This window comes from Bactrocera neohumeralis, chromosome 6 (assembly GCF_024586455.1).
Source record: "Bactrocera neohumeralis isolate Rockhampton chromosome 6, APGP_CSIRO_Bneo_wtdbg2-racon-allhic-juicebox.fasta_v2, whole genome shotgun sequence".
NCBI lineage: Eukaryota > Metazoa > Arthropoda > Insecta > Diptera > Tephritidae > Bactrocera > Bactrocera neohumeralis.
In genome coordinates, this window is record NC_065923.1 from 17204774 (window position 1) to 17227534 (window position 22761).

General features: G+C 39.1%; 1 protein-coding gene across 1 annotated transcript in view; it reads right to left on the bottom strand.

Moving 5' to 3' along the window:
• LOC126763632 (uncharacterized) overlaps nt 1–22761 on the bottom strand; it is a 191733-nt gene that overhangs the window by 116834 nt on the left and 52138 nt on the right. The window contains 1 exon segment of the mRNA XM_050481337.1: nt 14541–15467. The gene's annotated coding sequence lies outside the window, so the exon portion shown is untranslated.

A 22761-nucleotide genomic window follows, 5' to 3' on the forward strand; every position in this document is an offset into this window, starting at 1 on the left:
CTTTAGATTTGTTTTGGAAAATAAGTTATAAGATTTACGCTAATCTAAGCGGCTGTACACGATTTATTGCCTTTCATTTTCGATTATTTGCTCCATTACATGCCCAAAACGTTACTGTTTGATGTACTCTAGGGGCAGAGGGAGGCACTAGTCCATGTTTCTTCAAAAATGAAGCTGGCCTGTGACATTATCAATAGGGAAAGCAATAGAGCAATAGATAGATTAATGACTTTTCGTGCCTGAATTAGAGGATGTTGATGTGGACGACCTTTGGTTCCAACAAGACCGCGCTACATATCATACACCCAACGAAACAATTGAAGGAAACTTTTGATGAAAGCATTATCTCGCGTCGTGGGCCTGTGGGGTGGCATCCAAGATCGTGCAATTTAACACTGGTGGGTTATTTTTGATGAGTTATGTGAAGTAGCTTGTCTACGGCGTAATCGACCCCGATACAATTGATGCCGTTGAAGAAAACATTCTGACATAAGTACGTTTCTGCAAAACGTGGTAGAAAATTGGATCTCTTGGCTGGAAACATTAAATTATATGCGTTTTATTTTTTCTTGAAAACCACAAGTCTAAAAAAAAAACTCCATTAAGTCAATTTCTAAAAGGGAGGATACATCTTAACCAAATATAACAGTATTTTTCTACATTCCCATGTTTAAGAACTAAAATTCAATTCTCCTAGATCCAAAGGTCAATAACACATCAAAACGAAGATAAAAAATATGTTATTTTATGAGTTGCAATCTATTTTCTTGTCTTCACACTCATAACTTTGAAGTCGAAGGTAATTTCATTTATCTTGGAACCAGTATCAACACCAACCACAATATGAGCCTTGAAATCCAACGCAGAATCACTCTTGCCGACAGTTGCTACTTCGAACTGAGTAAGCAATTGAAAAGTAAAGTCCTCTCTCGACTAACAAAGATCAAACTCTATAAATCCCTCATCTTTTCATTCTCCTATATGGTCTGGAGGCATGGACAGTGGCATCATCTGATGACTCGGCTTTAGGAGTCTTCGAGCGAAAAGTTTTGCGGAAGATTTATGGTCCTTTCCGCATTGACAACGGCAAGAACCGCAGTCGATGGAACGATAAGCTGTACGAAATATACGCCATATTGACATAGTTCAGCCTTATCAAGATGCAACGGCTGCGCTGCATGTTGTCCGGATAAAAGAGAACAGTGCAGCTTTGAAGATTTTCGATTCAGTACTTGCCTGTGAAAGCAGAGTAGGAGGAAGACCTCCACTCCGTCCGAGAGATCAGGTGAAAGAGGACCTGGTTGCACTTTGTAACTCGAATAGGCGCCAAAAGATAAAAGAAGAAACACCGCGAAGAAGAATCTATTTTCTAAGCAATTTCGAGACTGCGTTAGTTTCAGACTTAATTACAGATACAGAGATTACCCTTAATATTCAGTATTAAACAGTGCCCCTACCAAAATTCTTTCAATAATTTAGAATCAGAATCAGATACACTAATGTAAAGACCATGTCAAGTAATTAAAACCATTTTTTTGCTGCAGTTGCTGGTACGAGAGTGAGAGTAAAAAAGTCAACAATTCATTTGGGCCACGCCTGCTGGTGTCGAAGCCGTTGCATTTAAATGAGGGTTACGCGTCGGTTGGTAATGGTAGCTCGCACCAAGGCAGAGAACCAAAGAAAGCGATGGTCATCGGCAGGGGAGTTGAAAACGCTGCCAGCAAAAACACCTTCTTCTTAATTAAATGCAAATAGTTTAGCGCAGCAGAAACCAAGCCAAGTAAATATGTAACAAGTATATATTCTCCCACCAATTGTGGTCACTGAGTTTGTTAATGGATACATACATATACCAATGCAAATGTGCTAAAAATATATAAAAGTGTAAGCGTTTTGTGAGGAAACAAAGTTTGTTCATGAAGTTCGTTCAAAATTTTAGCTTCAACTCTTTAATTGGCACCGAAGAATCTTTTTGGCAAGTAAGAATGAAATGAATTTTGCACGAACTTAAATAGAAATTCATAAATACATGAATACTATCGTTAGAAAGCTAAATTTTGCACGAAGATACTGCAGAGAGTAACCTTCATGAATTCGAAATATTTTTGTCGTTTCTTCTCACTTTTTGAGATATTCAACGTAGGTTCTGGTAACTGGCGAATAACTCGCGTGATGTTATGAGTCGAAGCGGGATTGTCCACAATGAGTTTAGGCTTTATACTGCTCATAGAATTGTTCAATAAATCCATTGATTGATGCGATCTGTGGGAAGTAAAGCCGTCTTGTTGAAACCAAGTGTCACCGAGATCACAAACTTCAATTACAAACATCAAATAGTTGGTTATCATGCTGCGATAGCGTTCGACATTGACGGTTCCGTTCTCACCGGCATCATTTTTGAAGAAATACGAACTGATGATTCCACCGGCCCACAAACCACACCGAACCGACGTTTTTCTGGATGAAATGGCAGCTCTTGAATCTCTTCAGGTTGCTCTTCGTCCTAAATGCAGCAATTTTACTTGTTTATATAACCATTGAGCCGGAAATGGGCCTCATTGCTGAACAAAATTTGGTTCGAAAACGTCGGATCTTCTTACAATTTTACAAGAGCTCATAGAGCGAAGCGATGTCGCTTGGGAAGGTCGAGCGGCTTCAGTTTTTGCACAATCTGTTGAAAAAAGTAGCTCTACTTGCATCACTATTTTTAAGGGGGATACATGAGAATCTCCCTACCAAACTCCCGGAGCTTATGCCGAGACACGTTCGATGTGTGTGGCCTAGGATTGTCCTGTTGGAATACAATTCCTCTCCTATTGGCCAAAGTTAACCACTTCGGGAGATTGCTTACTGCAGTTGGTCAAACGGACAGATAGCACAGATCCGAATAAATAGTTGATTTCATTTTAGTTATGAATATTTAGTTTAAAGAATGACTACTCATTGTATTTTAAGATCTGTAAACTCAGCCTAACTTTCTTAGAAACCCTTGGATGTATTAGGTTGTCAAATATCTCCCTTCCGCCTTTTTGTCTTTTGAATTTCGCGGCTATGTATAAAGCGCTACAGAGCTTGTATCTCTACAAACTGGCGCTATGCATGATTAGTTTGGATATTGGATAAACATGGAGCTTACTAACGCCGAAATTCGCGCTAATTTAAAGTTTTCCTTCGTTAAAAGCAAATCCGCTAGAGAAACGTTCCGTGAGATTAATGGTGTTTTGGGGGATGGTACTCTATCACTTCGAACTGCGGAGGAATGGTTTCGACGATTCAGAGCGGGTGAAAACGACACCATGGATAAGCCAGCCAGCGGAAGACCTGTGACGACGAATACCGATCAAATCATGGAAAACATCGAGTTAGACCGGCATGTGGCATCTCGTGACATCGCCCAGAAGATGGGAGTTAGTCACCAAACCATTTTAAACCATCTGCAAAAGGCTGGATACACAAAACAGCTTGATGTTTGGGTGCCGCATGATTTGACGCAAAAAAAACCTTCTGGACCGAATCAACGTCTGCGATATGCTGCTGAAACGGAACGAACTCGACCCATTTTTGAAGCGGATGGAGACTGGCGACGAAAAATGGGTCACATACGACAATATCAAGCGAAAACGGTCGTGGTCGAAGGCCGATGAATCGTCCCAATAGTGGCCAAACCGGGATTGACGGCCAGGAAGGTTTTGCTGTGTTTGGTGGGATTGGAAGGAAATCATCCACTAAGAGCTGCACCCATATGGTCAGACGCTTAATTCTACCATCTACTGCGAAAAACTGGACCGCTTGAAGCAGGCGATCGACCAAAAGCGTCCAGAATTGGCCAACTGGAAGGGTATAGTGTTCCACCAGGACAACGCCAGACCACACACTTCGTTGATAACTCGTCAGTAGCTACGGGAGCGCTCGTATGGGAGGTTTTATCGCATCCGCCATATAGCCCGGACATAGCGTGACATGACAAGTGATTACCACCTGTTCCTGTCCATGGCGAACGCCCTTGTTGGTGTAAAGTTGAACTCAAAAGAGCCTTGTGAAAAGGGGCTGTCCGAGTTCTTCGCAAATAAGGAGGGGGGCTTCTACGAGGGGGTATTATGAAGTTGCCGTCTAGATGGAAACAGATTACCGAACGAAACGGCACATATTTGAACTAAATACGATGACTGTAACACTTTTTATTAAGCATTGAATAAAGAGCAAAAACACGGAAGGGAGATATTTGACAACCTTATATGTACTATAAATTACGACAGATATACCCTACCATTTCCACTCCCTGTCATTACCCAAGTTTCTACTAGTTTCCTTAGAGCAGCCAAGCAAAACAATTATGAGAAACATTCTACAACTTCAAACACACCCAAACTACAGTGCTTCAAGCAAAAAAGCAAAAGCCAAGAAACAAGAATTAAAAACTGACAGTCCAACAACAAAGTGTATGCGTTGAAAAGCAAATTAAGTTCTGTTGACTTGTGGACTGATGGCAGTTGGTGGCGAAAAGCTGTAGTTTAGAAGCGTTGGTTCAAACAATGGCCACTGAGAACAAATTGTCAACAATTTCGCAAGAGCAATTGTTACAACAATTACAATTACATGGGCAACAAACCGTTAAAAAGCAAGTGACTGCTTAGTGGCTACAACTGGAGGTACGGAACAAAGGAAAAACAAGCGAAAAAACTCGAAAACAGCAGAGAGACCCAAAGAGATCAAGTGTACCAGATTGAAGAACAAGTGTTTCGGTTGCTATAGACAACAACAGCAACAGCGCAGAAATAAATGAGACATTAGTAACGGCATTCGCAGATATTAGTTTGCTATGAGCGAGGCCAAAGTCATGAAGTAAGAGGTGTGTGGGCGTAAATCACTAAATATCAACTCACGCTTACTTCGGAGGAATGTCAAAAGCAAAACGTTTTGCATATTTTCCAAATAACTGTTGGCGATAAAGTAGTTTGTTTTACAATGTTGAAGAATTGAAGAAAATTCTTTAGTAGTTAGAGATTGGCTTTCATAAGGGTGGTACGCATTTATTTCGATTCTAAGGAAATATGAGAAATCGTTATAAGCCGGAATTTTTAATAAAATTCAAATTTTTATTTTACCGAAGTTAGTTCTGCTCAGCTCTGTTACAACTGTGACCCATTTATTTGATCGAAAACCTTAGCTCGTCATTTTCAGTGATAGTCAAGCGGCACTTCAGGTAATCCTTCCGTGGAAATCAAATAAACAATGGTACTAGAGAGCATCAATAATGCTAAACAGGGTTGTCACGAAAAATAACATTTCATTAGCATGGAAGCCTGCGCATAGAGGTATCAAGGGCAACTAATTCGCCGCTCAATTGGTGAAAGAGAATGCGGCGACCAAGCCGATGAGACCTGAGCCTTTCTTCGCTGTTGACATTCACACATTATGAGCCGAACTTCTGGAAGAGAAAAGGGCTTGTAGAACAACTAATTATACTCTGTAGTAAAAATGAAGACAGCTAGTAGGATTTTATAGATGTCGCTGAAGGCTGAGATGTCATCTGCACAGATTATAATGCTGTTCTATAGATCTGTGTCGGTTCTGTAGACCTGCAGGCATAGACACTAGAGTACATTGCCTCTGTTACTCAGCAATCCCACAAAGCAGAAGTCAGGCTATAAGACAAATGAATCCGGTAAAGTAACATATCACAACCATTGATTCAGGAGCTTTACTAAGCCTCTTTGATTCAATGTGTTAAATTCGGTGCTATGATATCAGGGGAGCGCACCTTAGGTCGCAGTGCATTTCTCAACTTTCAATCGGAACAAATTTTATGCTGAGCAGAATATAGTTTAAGCATTTTATATTTGTAAGATATTTGCGAAGTGCATTGCCTGCATATATGAACCTCTGGAGTAGCGAAACAATTGGACCTCTTCAACCCACACTGGCTCTGACATTTACGTAAAATTCGAAATACCAAGTGCAGCCCGTCCCTGATCTCTCCTACTGAGTGGAGGTCTTTCTCCTCTTCTGCTTCCTCTGGCGGGTACTGAATCGAAAACCTTCAAAGCTGGAGGGTTCTCTTCCATCCGGACAACATGACCTAGCCAGCGCAGCCGCTGTCTCTTGATTCGCTGAACTGAGTCAAAGTCCTCATCCATCTCGTACAGTTCATCGTTCCATCGACTGCGGTACTCGCCGTTGCCAATGCGCAAAGGATCATAAATCTTCCGCAAAACCTTTCTCTCGAACATTCCTAAGATCGACTCATAAGATGATGTCACTGTCCATGCCTCCGCATCATATAGCATAACGGGAATGATGAGTGACTTGTAGAGTTTGGTCCTTGTTCGTCGGAAGAGGACTTTACTTTTCAATTGTCTACTCAGTCCAAAGTAACACCTATTGGCAAGAGTGATTCTGCGTTAGATTTCAAGGCTGATATTATTGTTGGTGTTGATGCTGGTTCCAAGATAGACGAAATTATCTACGACTTTAAAGTTATAACTGTCAAAAGTGACGTGCGAGCCAAGTCGCCGAATGCGATGACTGTTTGTTTGATGACAGGAAATATTTCTTCTTGTCCTCGCGCACAACCAGACCCATACGTTTCGGTTTCTTAACCAGTCTGGACAAAGCAGAACTAACGGCGCAGTTGTTGAAGCCAGTGATATCAACATTATCGGCTTACGCCAGCAGCTGTATACTCTTATATTTAGCTCTGCAATTGTTTCCTTCATTGAAGAAGGCACACGATACCTTCTCTAAACTTTTTGGTATCTCTGCAGCTTGTATTTTTGCCTCAGCGTCAGCAATAGATTGAAGAAGTTCACACGATAGAGGCAGTTCCTTTTTGTCTTGTCGAAGGCGGCTGTGTCGTTTTCACGGGTCTAAGATTTGACGCATGGTGAAAATCTGGTCAATAGTAGATTTTCCAGGTCTAAAGCGACACTGATAAGGTCGATTAAGACACTACTCTCGATAAGACCTTATTGCCATATTAAGGAGGCTTCTCTGATACCTCTTTTTTGCGACCCTTTTCCAAAAATTTCTTTTCAGTTCAAGTTTATTTTTGATTAAAAAAAATACAAAAAACACCGCAACAATAGCATTATGAAACATAAAATAACCCAAACGTCAGCTACAAACCCTTTTTCCGTTACAATCGCATTACCAAATCAATTTTAATTGTAGCACCATCAACGCTAATTATCCCAATTACAATTATTTCACAGCATTTTAATCATTTCCTGTCAGTTTCACCAACTCAAGTCAATTCAAGTAAAATTATTTGCGGCAAGATGTTGCCAATTTCTAGGACATCCTGTAGAATATTACAAATGACAGCGTCTCCATCAAAATAGTGCTACACAAGCTTAAAAAAACAACAAAAATTGGAGCATTTTACTATTTCTGCGCCGTGCCTGCCACTGCCTGCCGACACTTACACACACACACATACAGTTACAGGAACGTACACGCTATAAATATCTCAATCGTCATTCATCTTGGCCGGCTTAGCTTGACTGCTTCTTTGCATATTTTAGAATGACGCGAGCGCTGGCTTATTTTAGCGCAAGCCACTCCTCAGCTGTCATAACTACACACACACACACATATATATAGAAATACACACACAGAGCTAGTCATGTACACCAAATGCACCCCTTTGTTGAATTATATGCTGTGAAATGTAAGCCAAATGAATTGTACGTCAACTGCAGAGTACGCCAACAGCCGACAGCCGCAAGCCCACAGCTGCAGCGGCAGCAGCAACACTTTACCCAGTTTCCTAGAAATGGAGTAGCATGGCTGTTTTTGCATAAAAGACTTACTTGCATACTCTTAATTTGCATACCCTTGCAACATGTTGCTAGAGAGTATAATAGTTTTAGTGAAGAGAAAAGTTGAAATCCGCATGACTGTCTGTCTGTCCGTTCGTGCGTTCATGCAAGCAGTAACTTGAGTAAAAATTGGGATATCCCTATGAAATGTTCCTTGGCAGAAAAAGAAGTCATAGTTCGTGGATGGCCGTAATCGAGCCAGTGCCACGGCCACAAAATGCCTGTGGGCTGAAAATTTTGTAAAATTGGGCCCGCCCTCTAATAGGTTTAAGGGGGGGGGTAAGGTTGGACAACTTTTTTTTCAATTTTTTTTTAGTTTTTTTCTGAACCATCAACATCTCAAGAATATTGTGTTAAAGTTTTAGATCATTCGGAGAAAAACTAACGAAGTTACAGCAGGTTGAATAACGGTACCTCGGTAAAGGTTTGCGCGCCTTCCAGCTACCTGCGCTGAGCGGTAAAAACTTTGAATCGATTTTCCCAAATATGTTATTTTTAAAGTCGGTGACCAGCCTACAGAAAAAACTACTGCATCGATCGTTTTGAAATTTTGTACAAATATTCTACATATACATATATAGCTCTCGAATGACGTCGAGTTTTTCCAAAAACTTCAATTACTAACAATTTTACAATAACAAATAGGTCGATTTTTTCGTCTAAAATCGTCATTTTGGCTTGAAAATGGTACCAAAAATTGAAAAATTGAAAATTTCAAAAAAAAAAACTCGACGTCAATTGAAAGATAAACTAAAGAAAGCATTTTGATTTTTTGGTTTCAGATGATCCAGTGATGCTGTAGGCTGGTCACCGCACAAAAACTTCTTTTCGAGGTGCCTGCAGAGATCGACGATAAATCCGTTATTCCTCTCTATTTTTCGATAAAACTTTTTTAAGTATTCTTCAAATGTTGTACTTTCATATAATAATAAGTAAAATAAACCTACAGCAATAATTTTTTCTAAAAAAAATTCATGAAAAAGGTCTTTTTTCGACGAAACAAACTTTACCGGTCAATTTGTGAGATATTTAATTCAGTACAAAATATTCGGTTGCCGACGAACTTATCCCTTCCTTACTTGTTTTATTTACTACTACTATTTCTACTTATTTGCTAATAGACTGTAAAATTAAGAGAGAGACTGCGAGAGAGAGGGGCTAACAATGGTGGCTTGCATTTAAATATACATACCTACATTATATATATAGGCATGCTTTGGTCTATATAGTTTCAGTAAGGGCTACATTTTTCTCAGTAGCAACCGGATGATGAGTTTTTGATATAATTATTGGTTGTATGATAGCAGACAAGTTGGTAAAATCAAGTTATACATCCGTTATGACAGCAATGTTGTTATTGCTGTCAATTTGTTTTTGACGAGGGTTTTAGACATAGAACATTTTAGGACTGCGTAGAAACTCCATAGACGAATGGTATTCTTAAATCATAAAGACCCATATTATTTGACCCGACTCTCGAAATCCCAAATAAGTGTTTCACTCAAACCCACTTCAAAGTCTCTCATCATATTAATATACACAAACCGATATTGTTAATATATAGGGTAGTTCTAAGTTCGTAAGAAGACTGGAAAAAATTTGCCTTCCCTTGAGGCTATGAGGTCCAAATTGCTTAGGAACGTACAAGGTTGACTAGAAAACTGGAACCGAGCCATAATATTGAACTTCAGGATTTTATCAAGAAAATAAAAAATAACTCGACAGCCAGAATAACTCTTGGAAACGCTTTTTAATTTTTTTTAATATAACACGATCTAGGATAATAAAATATTTTAACTCAAACTATAAAGCAATCATTTCGAGTGAGAAAATGTAAACCATTTTCGTTATCCCAACCTATAGGTTAACTCATGATATAAAACAAGCGAGCTTTAGAGATTAACAAACCTATACAGAGAACTGGATCAGCCGTTAAAATTATCAAATGTTAGTGTTTAGAAACGCACAAAACTCTGTAGAAATTCTACTGATTATGGGCGAGGACCTAAACTGACCTTTCTATGACCATACTATCAACTACCACATTCTATCTGTTCTTGAGACCCATAAATTTCGACCGAATAGACCACGACGAACACGAAGTGAAGAAAATATAGCAGCCGCAGCTGAGAGTGTACACAAATATCATGGAAAGTCATTTCGGCGTCGTTCACATCAACTCGATCTTGGCGCATTTTACATTAAGATCTTAAATTGAAAGCGTACAAAATACAAATTGTGCAAGAGCTGAAGCCGCTCGACCTTCCCATCGCTTCGTTCTATGGGCTCTTTAAAAGTTCCAAGAAGATCCCACGTTTTTGAGCCATATTTGGTTCAGCGATGAGGCTCATTTCTGGCTCAGTGGGTTCATAAACAACCAAACTTTCCGCATTTGGGACGAAGAATGAGCTGAAGAGATTTTTGGTTTGGTGGAATCATCAGTTCATATTTCTTCAAAAATTATGCCGATGAGAACGATAGAACTCGTCAATGGCTGATAACCGACTACTTGATGCTCGAAATTGAAGCTCGTGATCTCGGCGATATTTGCTTTCAACAAAACGGTGCCACTTCCTGCACATCGCATCAATCAATATATGTGACCTGGTCTACGAAAAGGGAGCTAACGTGCGAAAACTAGTTTTCTGGGAAACAGCTGTTAAAAATAAACAACTCGTTTCGTCAGTTTCTCGTTATCTCATTAATTGATCTCCTTTCCAGAGGCTTCAAGGACATCCAGTAAGTGTTGTTTTTGGTCGGAATATTATTATAGTTCATCGTGTAAGTTGCTAGTGTGGAATATTTAAAAAAGTAACACTGAAGAAGTGACGTTTACTCTAATACCGCGCAGCTGCTGTTGTCTTGTTTTCATTCGTCTCTCTTTCCGGAGCTTAGTTTCGGATATATCTAAAGTAGATATTGTGGCTTCATTGCCGAAAGATTTGCCATCGAAGAAACGGAAGGCAAAAACTAGTGAAGATGTTCTCAAACCAGACGAGGAACCAGGTCCATCTTCCTCAGGATCAACACGTAAAAAGATCTCAAGGAAAACGACAACAAAGAAAAATGCATAAACTACTCATCATTATTATTTTTGGCCCATAATACGTTTTTCTAGTGTATAATCATGTCTTTATAGCTTATAATTCAAAGTATTTTGTTCATTACAAAAAAATTATATTTTTTCGTATTTTTACTCTTCTTTCTCTACATTTTTAGGGAACTTTCAAACAAGTTATGACTTTTTGGATTCTATCACGTGAAAAAGCATCTCATCTTCCATCCGAATCAACTAAAAAGTGAAAATTGATTTTTTGACACCTAAGCCCCCTTTCCGTAGACCAGGTCACATATGTATATATTGAGGGAAAACTTCGGTGAGCAGATAATTTCACGTCTTGGTCCGGTCAATTGGCCAACAATATCGTGTGATATCACACCATTAGACCTTTTTCCTGTGGGGATATGCAGTCTAGAGTCTATGCGGACAATCCCGCTTCAATTCAGGCTTTGGAGGAAAACATCACGGGTATCATTCGCCAGTTACCAGACGAAATGCTCGAACGAGTCATCGAAAATTGAACTCAACGCCGCGGCCAATATTTGAAAAAGATAATCTTCGAAAAATAAATGACAAAGAAGTTTCTGTGTTTTTTTCTTTAAAAAAGTAGGGAACCTCGGAATGGATCACCCTTTAGCTTAGGTGCAGTACAACCAAAATTTTATTGAGCTTTCTGACGTCAAGAAATCTTTACTTATTATTACCTGCCCTATTTTTTTTCGATAAAAGGTACTAAGATGTGGTTTCTAATCAAAGTTTATAGCCCAAAATGTTTTTAAGAATCTAAGGCCCTTACAGAGGACTCAGTAAATTTCTGAAAAGAAATTCGTATGACTTGTTTGCCATAGATATACAATTAATTAAAACCCCGTTTGAACCACTCCCAGCTTCCATACATTAACAAGACCAAGAGCAAACTCCCTCCAACTAACACACCCACATTGGGAAATAAACTCGACTTAAAAGTCAATTGGGTGTAAACCCTAAATATTACTTAACAACTAACTGAAACTATAACTAAAAGCTTAACTTTTTTAGTGTTTATGGAGACTTAACCCCTTTGATACAAAATTATTTCCAACTCATAGCCAATGCAATGTTTCGAATGAACTCATATGGACTACTAAAAACTCCAATGATATCACTTGACTAGACAGAGTCAATGTACTATAAATAATTTATGTAATTCACCACTTTTGAAGGGCCCAGCGATAAGATACTGTTAACTGAAACTGTTAACTGCTAATCAATGCAGCTCTCACTTTCACTCGCGCATAAAGTGTTAAAAACATCAAAGCAGCAAGCTACCAAACATGATATTCTTCAAAACAACAACAGCAACAGCGGCATGGCAATTTCACCAACTTGCAACTTGCAACTTACAATTGCCCATTTACTTTTCTTCGCATTTTATTACCCAATATTTGTTGCCACTTTGGAGTTGCAGCAAATTTTATTATTTGCCACATTCACTTTCGACAAAACTCTCACTACTTTTTACAATGGCATTTCTAAAGCAAAAAACGAATGTTGCATGCAACATAAATCGCTGTGATTGAAGGAAATCCCACAAATGATTTGCACAAATCGACAATAGGTGTTCCGCCGCTGATTGAGTTTTGAGTCTTTTGTGTTGGCCATCATGTTATGGACCATCAATACACACGCGGCGATTTATTGCTGTTGCACACAAATATTTATTACACATAAATGCAGATGTGCAGCGGCATTGCAAGTATGGTATGCGGCAGTCAACCGGATGAAGATAGTTGGGATAGTCAAAAAATAAACATTGATGGCAGCGTCATTAACATAAATGCCACATCAGTGATATTGCAGCAACATTAATCTGTGGCGTCATGCAACATTGATTTGTGACAGCCTGATGGCGCCGCCATATATTGAACTGCAATCGAGTTATTGTTGGGGAAATGGTAATGACGAAGGACAGATGTGTACTAAATTGGCTAGTGCCCTCACTTACTTACATATAAAGTATGCATGCATACGAACATTATACAATCGTGCCTGTCATACGACGAGCAGTCGACAAATTTGCAAGCATCTACAAAAAGCGACTATTTGGTAGATAACCCGTAGGAAATTTGAGAAAATATTACAACAAGAGCAGTTTTAGACCTAGAAACCTGGGGTTCTGTCGCCTTTAATCTGGATCTTAGCAGTAAATTACCTAATGAAAGAACTCTAGGAACGAGGCCGTCGGGTAATAGCTTAAGCAGATGATGTTGTTTTGATGGTTAAAGAAAAATTCCTGGATATCGTCTATGAGTTAAGACACGGGTACCTCAGTGTGGTAGCTAGCCGGACGGAAAGGAGCGGCTTAGATGTCAATCCGAAAGAACTGAACTGGTTTCATTTACGAGGAGGTATAAAATAACAGAGGTAAGCCTTCCCTCTGTGAAGGGTTCTAATCTATGGAAATGGAATTCTAAAGTTGAGGAGAAGGTGAGGAATGCTCTTCTTCTTCTTCTTTATTGGCGTAGACACCGCTTACGTGATTATAGCCGAGTTAACAACAGCGCGCCAGTCGTTTCTTCTTTTCGCCACGTGGCGCCAATTGGATATTCCAAGCGAAGGCAGGTCCTTCTCCACTTGGTCCTTCCAACGGAGTGGAGGTCTTCCTCTTCCTCTGCTTCCCCGGCGGGTACTGCGTCGAATACTTTCAGAGGAATGCTCTGGGTGCCCTATATTGCTGTAAACGAATGTTTCTAAGGTTGTTATCGGACGCAGCCGGACATATTAAGGATCCGATATTCCGAAATCCTGTCGCACTTCGATTGCATCCCTGATAACTTGGACCGCTGAAGCGCGAAACCTACTCCTAGCGCTGTCTTTTAGACATTTAAAGCAGAAGTAGAAGCTATTAAGGTAGCTGGAGATGTACTTCAACGAAGTACGTCTTCTTTTAAGGAGGTATGCGTTCACTCCGGCAGCAGAGCTGCCTTACAGACCTTGAGCTGGCTGACAGTACATCAAGCTACTTACACATTCAACTTGGCTGGGTGCCTGGTCATAGCGGAATCTTCAAAAACTGTAAAATCGATGAGCTCGCTAGAAAGGGCTTACCCAAATGCCATTACGATGGGAACAAGTAGGCGTTCCGGTGTCGTCGTGCATTCGAGTACTAAATCTATGGGCTACGCGCGAGCTCAACAAGGATTGGTCAGCAAATCAGCCCTTGGCGATTTGTGAGAGCCTTCTGACCCAGAGTGGAACGCAAAAGATACTGGGTAAGCTCTTAGCAAGGTTCACAATGCTGCAATGATATCCTAACACCATATTGATATTCACGCGGTGAGACTAAAGATTTTGGAGGGTCAAAGTTCTAGGGAGGACGATGAGCTGAACACCTAGACACTTTCTCGCACTGTCCAGCATTCGCCAAACTGAGGTTGAAGCATCACGGTTATCTTTGTAGATAAGTAACGGTCATTTTGATCCGTACTTGGCTGGGCATCACAACATGCAAGCGTCACTAGCAATCCAAATGGACCATTCGTGGTCTCACGAATATCAGCCTACATACCTAACCGAATGTAACCAATTCCTACAGGTACATATGTACATATATATATTTATGTATGTATATCCAACACAACAACATGCCGTTGCCCACAAGTATCGATTGGAGGACTCACCTTAAAATAAAAATTTGCAAATTGCACAAATACTGTTGTGTTTCGTCTTTTTTCGTTTGGCTCCTGCTATGCTGCTTCCAGCTCTTTCGTGCGTCAGCGATGACAGTGGAGAAGTGTGAATGTCCCTTGGTTAGTTTGTTGGGTTTGTTGTTGCAGCAGCTAAATTTAGTTGCTTTTTGCGAGCAGCAACAGTTGTTTGTTCCGTTGATTGGTTAGTCTTTTGTTTTTGTTATTGTTATAGTTGTTTTTATTTGTTGCTGTTGTTGTCTTACGTACGTACATACATATGTGTGACGCTATAGCGAAGTCTTTATTTATTTTGTGTCTTTTGTTGTTGTTTTTGCTTTCATTCACCAAACTATTATGCCGCCTCCATTGAAGGCCACAACTGTGTGCTGGTGGCTGGTGGAATGACTTTTTGCATTTGCATTTGCACTTTATGTTTGGTCTGTGGCTTTCGTTGCCTGCTCGTCTCGTCTCGTTCGTTCCCTCGTACCTTTCACTCGTTCATTTATTGTTGTTTGGTTATTTTGTTATTCGTTGTTGTTGCTGCGTTTGTTGTTTATTATTATATTGTCGTTGCAGTTGCTGTTGTTGCCACTTAATTTGTTGCAACATGTTTGTTGCCACCACTATTCAGCGTTCAGTGCTGCTGTTGGCACTTCCTATTGTTCCGCCGCCTTCTGCGCGCTCGTCGTCCAGCTGCAGCTGTGCATTCATGCAGCAACGGTACACTGCCAACAGCACACCAACAATTGTTCGTTCCGCCGACTACTCACAAATGAATGAATTCGACGCTGCTGGCGGCTGGACTGTTGTTTGTTTACAAAATAAATTTAGTTTTCGTATGCAAAGAGAGGCGAAAAAGTTCGTATTTTGCAATCGCTGCTATCGTTTGTGTTCGTTTGATTTACAAAATGCTCGTCTCTGCAAAGGAAAGGAGAAAGAAAAATATTTTAACGCTATTTGTGGCATTCATCGTGTGTTAGCAAAATAATGGATAAACTTTTTCAGATTTTTGAATATTAACTAATGTCTAAAACCCCTTTTTGAGTACCAAACTCCCCTCAACAGTCGATTTACATATCTGCGGACTTTTGGCAAAACTTAACAATTGCATTTATCAAGTTTTTCTCTTTGACAGCGTTTAATTTAATTTATTAAGTAGTTCACGCGCCCCTACGACTAGAAGCAAGAGTTCAAAAAGCATAAAGATTATATGGTAGAAAATTTTCTTCGAAATACGGACTGCAACAGGTAATGCTAAACCTCCGGGGAAATATATAATAAAGGGTGATCTATTTCGAGGTTCCCTACTTTCTTAAAGAAACAACACAAAAACTTCAAATTTAAGGGGAATGTTTATTATCATCCGAAAGAATATTCTTTGACACTTATTGGACGCGGCTACGTCTGAGATGAAGTGTTCTCTCTATAAATTCATTGCTTGATGCGCTGTGTGGGAATGACACCGTATGGTTGAAACCAAAAAACCTCCGAGATCACGAGCTTCAATTTCAAGCATCAAATAGTCGGTTACCATGACGCGATGACGGTTGCCATTGACGGTTACGTTCTCACCGGCACCATTTTCGAAGAAATATGGAACCGATGATTCCACCGGCCTACAAACCACACCAAACCGTTGTTTTTCTGAATGAAATGGCAGCTCATGAATCTCTTCAGGTTGTTCTTCGTCCCAAATGTGACAATTTTGCTTGTTTACATACCCATTGATTCAGAAATGGGCCTAATCGCTGAACAAAATTTCGCTCAAAACAGTCGAATATTCTTGCAACTTTTCAAGGGCCCATACAGCGTTGTCGCTTGGGGAGGTAGTATTTCAAAATACTACATTAACTGTAAACTGTAAAAAAAAAACTATATTTTTGAATATGTTGTATGAGACTAAATATCAAGATTTTGATTTTTTTAAGACGATCTTAAATAAGCCTTTGACAGCTAAAGTCACGAGATTAAAGAAATGAGCCGCATTTACACGCTATAACTTTACTCAAAACTGGTTGCAAAACCAGGAGTGTGGAAAGAAAAATTTACTTTTTTTCTGGTTGTTGGACCAAACCAATATTTTTTCGAGTTGTGTTTTTTCCATTTTGCGAAATTTGTTTTTTATTTTTGATTACAGTAAGTAAGTGCCTAAAAAAGAAATAAAATGGGCAATATCATTGCTTTCTCTCATTCAATGTTTAACAGTTTTCGTTCGAGTTTATATGACAGATGTTATAAGGTTTCAAACATGGATCAGTATTTTCGTATTTCGAAATCGAATTCGAATCGAAGATACGACTTTAGTCGAACTACTATTTGGTAAGTTACTATTAATTATTTTTTCAAAAAGCTGAATTTCGAAGTAAAATTTTTCGATATCGAAAAGTAACTTCGAAAAACGAAAAAAAAATACTTTTTTATTAAGTGATCGATCACTCGAAAAAATTTGTTTGACACAATAAGTAAATTAGTAATAATTTCGTAGTAATTTCGAAGTAAAATTTTTCGATATCGAAAGGTAACTTCGAAAAACGAGAAAATTACTTTTTTAATAAGTGATCGATCACTCGAAAAAATTTGTTTGACAAAATAAATAAATTCGTAACAATTTCGAAGTAAAATTTTTCGATATCGAAAGGTAACTTCGAAAAACGGGAAAATTACTTTTTTACTTAGTGATCGATTACTCGAAATTAGTTTGTCACAATAAGTATTCAGTCGAGTGTTATACAGTGTAATTTTAGAATTACTGTGGTTTATCTTGAAATATTGTAAAAATTCCTCATGTTGTCAAATTAATAATTCCAGTACTTTGTACAAATTTGAAAAATTTTCCCACAATTACATACATAAATCAGCAAGTAAGAATTCTAAATGCTTTTCTAAACTTTCCCACAAATTAAATCAGCATATACATATAGTAAGTCCAAACATACATATGTACATACATACATATATGTCTACATGAGTATGTAATTCAGCCCATTGTTTTCAAATTGTACTTAATGGATTTTTACATTTAATAGCGTTTACAGTTGCAATGATAAGTTCAATAGCCAGCGCTTCAAGCAGTGAGAGCGAGTTCATTAAAGAAAAACACGGCAATTCGTTTTGGATGCGAGAATTGGTCAGGAAAGAAAGTGAAAAAATGCTAAATGAAATGCCAGCGGATGAGAGTGAAGTTCATAAAAAACTTAGTTTGAAATAAAAATGCACAACTACTTTGGGATTTCGTATGCGAATGGCGGCCGGAAGCAATTATACTTTCTTTTTTACTTGAGCAGCTGAATGCGGTGAATATCGAATAGCCACAAACATGATTTATTTTTATTATTATTATACCCTGCACAGGGTATATCAAGTTTGCCACGAAATGTGTGATGCCCAACAGGAAACGTGAGAGGCCCTCTAAATTGTATTTATGCCATACACAACTCTCCCTCTGTTTATATGCGAACTAGTCCTTCGGTTTTCGGAATATCGATCAGAAACTTTGCACACATACTTTCTTCTTTAAGAAGCTGCTCATTTGTCGAAATTGGTGTTATCGGACCACTATAGCATATAGCTGTCGTACAAACTGACTGTTAAAAACTCAAGTCTTTGTATGGAAAACTTTTTTATTTGACAAGATATCAACACGAAATTTGGGATGGCTTATCGTCTAAGACAAAGATACAATATAAATGGAAATTGTTTAGATCGGACCACTATAGCATATAGCGGCCATACAAACTGACCGATAAAATTAAGTCTTTGTATGGAAAACTTGTTTATTTAGCAAGATATCAACACGAAATTCGGCATGACTTATTGCCTAAGACAAAGGTACAATATCCATGGAAATTGTTTAGATCGGACCACTACTACAGCATATAGCGCCATACAAACTGAAATATACATGCGGTAAAATTAAGTCTTTGTATGGTAACTCTTTTATTTGACGAGCTATCTTAACGAAATTTGGCAGGAATAATTATCGAAGGTGAAGCTACAATCTCCATAAATTCTGTTCAGATCAGAACACTATAGCATATAGCTGTCATACAAACTAATAGATCAAAAAGATCATTTTCCGCCCTTTTATGCTAAAAGAAATACGCCTGTAAAGGGTATTACAGTTTCGCCGTAACTTTTTTTGTTTTCGTAATTTATGCGCCCAATGAAGTTGAGAAAATAATAAATTAACAAAATATATGTAAGCAATTAAAATGACACACGAGCAACGCATGCCGGCCATCCGGTGATTTTCAAGTGGGCAACTTGATTTTCTGAGTGAAATATTATTTCATTTATTTTTGTTTTTATTTTTGAGCGCACAAAGCGTTGAAAATTAAATAATCTGACAGCATAAAAATGCTAATTACAAGTGTAAATAAGCAAGCAAACGCTCCCAGGCGCATATATACATATATAATAGTATGTATGCATGTAGACATGTATTTGAGATATGGCTTTGCATGTACGAGATGACAATCAGACCAGCAATATAACCTTCAAGAAAACGAAATGCAACCGAAGACAACAACTGCGCGACTATCAACAAGCAACACAATAACCATAGCTATATATGTATGTGTGCGTGTTCGTGTGTGTGTGCTGGTGCACACAAGCAAGTAAATAACAATGAGATTTATTTAATTTTAATCTACAATTTGTGCTCGTTTCTATTACACAATAGTAGCTGCTGCTGTGTCGTATGGTGTAAGTGGCTGCAACGAGGTTGTTGCACGCACATAACAAGCAATATGCGGTTACAGCAACACACAAACACACATGCAGAGTGTGCACATATTTTATACACGAAATTCTCTTATTGTTGTTCAAATGCATAGAATCAGGTAAAATAGTAATAGCTGGCGAGTAACAAGTGTGACGAGTGCGAACATCAGCGCTGACTTGACTTGGAGTTTTTCGTTGCTGCCATTGATGCTCCGCAGATTTGTTGCACTTGCAAGCACATACCATATATGTATGTATGTATGTAGGCATATACTATACATGTACAATGCAAAATAAATAAGCACCAAATAATGCTAAAATGCCGGCGAATTAGATATACAATGATAGTTGAGCTAAATAGCAAACAACAGCAACAAAAGCAACTACAATGCAATATCCATGCATTTATATGTACATACATACATACATGTATTACAAAATACATATGTGTGTGCTATGCAATACCTTACGGATGGCAACGAATTTGGTAAAGCCGGTCAAAAGTCTCCAATCGCAGCTAACACCAGCTATGCTTACAGAAATATGTATGAAGATAGTGTCTTTTTCCGAAGTTATAAAGTTATTATGCAGTCACACTTATACTTACAATGCGCAAATACGGGAAAATTCGCAGAATATAAACTTCTTATCTTATAAGTAATGCCTTTACACCTAGATACCTACATCATACATACGCACAGAATTATTCAGATTTCGGTTGAAGCATATTTAAGATGCAAGGTTCGTCTAGTGTATATCTTCTGATCAAATTTGACGCGAACTGGTCCATTTAAACTTCGCCCGCAAACCGAATTAACGAATAAACATCAGCAAAACCAACAAAATGCACTTTGCTTATGGTAGGGGGAAGCATCGAAAGCCATAGTGCGGAACTTTAAACCGCTAAACCTAACCTACTACCAACTCAATACTCTCCCACCGAACCACCGTTTAACTATTACTTCATGGAAGCGACAGGACATTTAAGTCTCCTCTATTGTGCGCACCTACGGACGCCTAATCTGTTGAAAATTTCTCATGAGAGTCAACCTTAAAACTACCACCGTGTGTGGTTTTCAGCTTTTTCATTGCATTTGAAAGGCGAGGGCAATGAAATAATACACCTTAAGAGTCTTCAACTCTGTACACGTCGGACATTTCGGACTAATGTCATTGTAAAATCTGTAAAGGTAGCTTCTCAAGCACCGTTGTTCGCTAAGTATTTGTGTTAGATAGAAATTCAGGTCCCCATGTCGTCTGCCTAACCAGGAGTGGATGTCCGGTATAAGTCCGCTACTGCCTAATTTTGGTGCTCTTGTTCCTTTCCTTTGTCTTTGACGATACTATTTTAGGCGCTGATAGCAGAGTTCATCTCCCTGGATTTCAGAACCATTGGCGTAGACCATTTAAGCACTCATTTCATTTGTTTCTTAGGTCGACTAATCGTTTAGCCACTGCTACCACCATGAGATCGTCCGCATATGCTATTAGTTTCACGTCCGTTGGTTGCTGTCTGCTTAGCACCCCATCGTATATGAGGTTATATAATAATGGGCCTAATACTGAGATATATCACCATCTACACGCAGAACTTCCAAACTCGATTGTATTGAACACGAAAATGTGAAATCCTTGTTTTACTTGGGTCTGCAAAAGCAGCAACAAGAGAAGACATCACTAACCATATAAACAAATCCAAGCAAGCCTTCGCCGTCCTTCAAAGCGTTCTGTAGCTCCTTGAAACTACGCGGCGTACCAAACTAAAAATACTGAACTCCAATGTTAAGTTCATGAAATTGCATACAAACTGATCCAACCACTCAACTCGTGCGACATACAAAAGCTGCAAGTTTTCACAAGCCTTCGCAATATTTGCCGCATTTTCAGGCATTTGATTTTCTCTAACACGGTCTTACGGCCACACATATCCAAATACACCTGTGAACCGTAATTCTTAAAAGAAAATGGGGTTGCTCGGGCATGTTCTGAGGTGAGATCACACACAAGCCGGACCGCTATCAACTGGAATCCACAGCATGTAATCGAAGCAGATGCATAAGCGCTCTTAACTGGAGACTATATTTGGAGGAAGATATTGTCTAAAGTCCACAAAAGTAGAAGTCCAATCAAGAGGCTAGCACAAGATAGAGGTCATTGAAAACTTCCTTCATGCGAGTCGTCCACAGGCCTCTATTCATGACGATAGTGGGCTTGCGGAGCTCAACGGAAACCAAACCATCTAGTAGTGAACCGGACCTTTTAAGTACTCGTTTACATTCTGAAACTAGTGAAACTGAAGTACCTGATTTAGCACGCTCATCAGGCTTGCAGTTTCTTGTAATTCCGCTGTGGCCATGCGTTCAAACTTATCCTGAATCCTGAAGTAACTACAGTAGAGCATAGACATACCACATCAGTCTCAAACATAGATTAGCGAGCTCAAGGCTAATTTCGCCGCTTTGCGATGAGTCTTCTGCTTAGTAGACGCTTCGCTCTGTGGGCTTTTGAAAAATTCCAAGAAGACGTTCCGACGTTTTTGAAACAAATTTTTTTCAGCGATAAGACAAAATTGCCGCATATGGATCGAAGAACAACCTGAAGCGATTCAAGACCTGCCATTTCATCCGGTGAAAAAGTAACCGTCAATGGCGACCGTTATTGCACCATGATAACCGACTATTTGCTGACTAAAATTGAAGCTCGTAATCTCGGCTACATTTGGTTTCAACGTCAACGGATTTATTGACTGAACACTTCGGTGAGTAGATAATTTCACGTTTTGCGCCGGTCGATTAGCCCCCAAGATCGTGTAATATCACACCGTTAGAGTTTTTCCTGTGGGATATGTAAAGTCTAAAGTCTAAGCGGACAACCCAGCTTCGATTCAAGCTTTGGGGCAAAATATCACGGGTGTCATTCGCCAGTTACCAGTCGAAATGCTCGAACAGTTCATCGAAAATTGGACTCAACAGATGGACCATGTGAGACGAGCGCGGCAAACATATAAAAGAGATAATTTTCAAAAAAAAAAAATAAATGCCAAATAATGTTCTATCGAATGATATTAAACATTAACCATTAAGTTTGAAGATTCTGTGTTCTTTCTTCAAAAAGTAGAGATCCTCGAAATGGATCACCCTTTAATTGCATACTCTTTGATCTCTCACGTCTTTGTCTAACGCCTAAATATCCAGCACGACGGTTTCATAAGACATACGCTGAGAAAAGTGGTGAATATTGAACCGACAGAGTGGCCAGAGAAGATACTATGACCGATACTCTCTTCAAACACAAAGTGGCATACAATTGAAGAACTAATGAAGCCAATATATCAACTTTTAATTAAATTAAAAATCTATACCGCTAAAAACACCTCAACGTGGTCAAGGCTACTCCCGCGCTATTACAGCGACCCATCCCACATCCAGTGACCCTGCGCATATCGCAAGAAAGTTTCGAGCGAAATGTGTCAAGGCTGCATATGTATGCA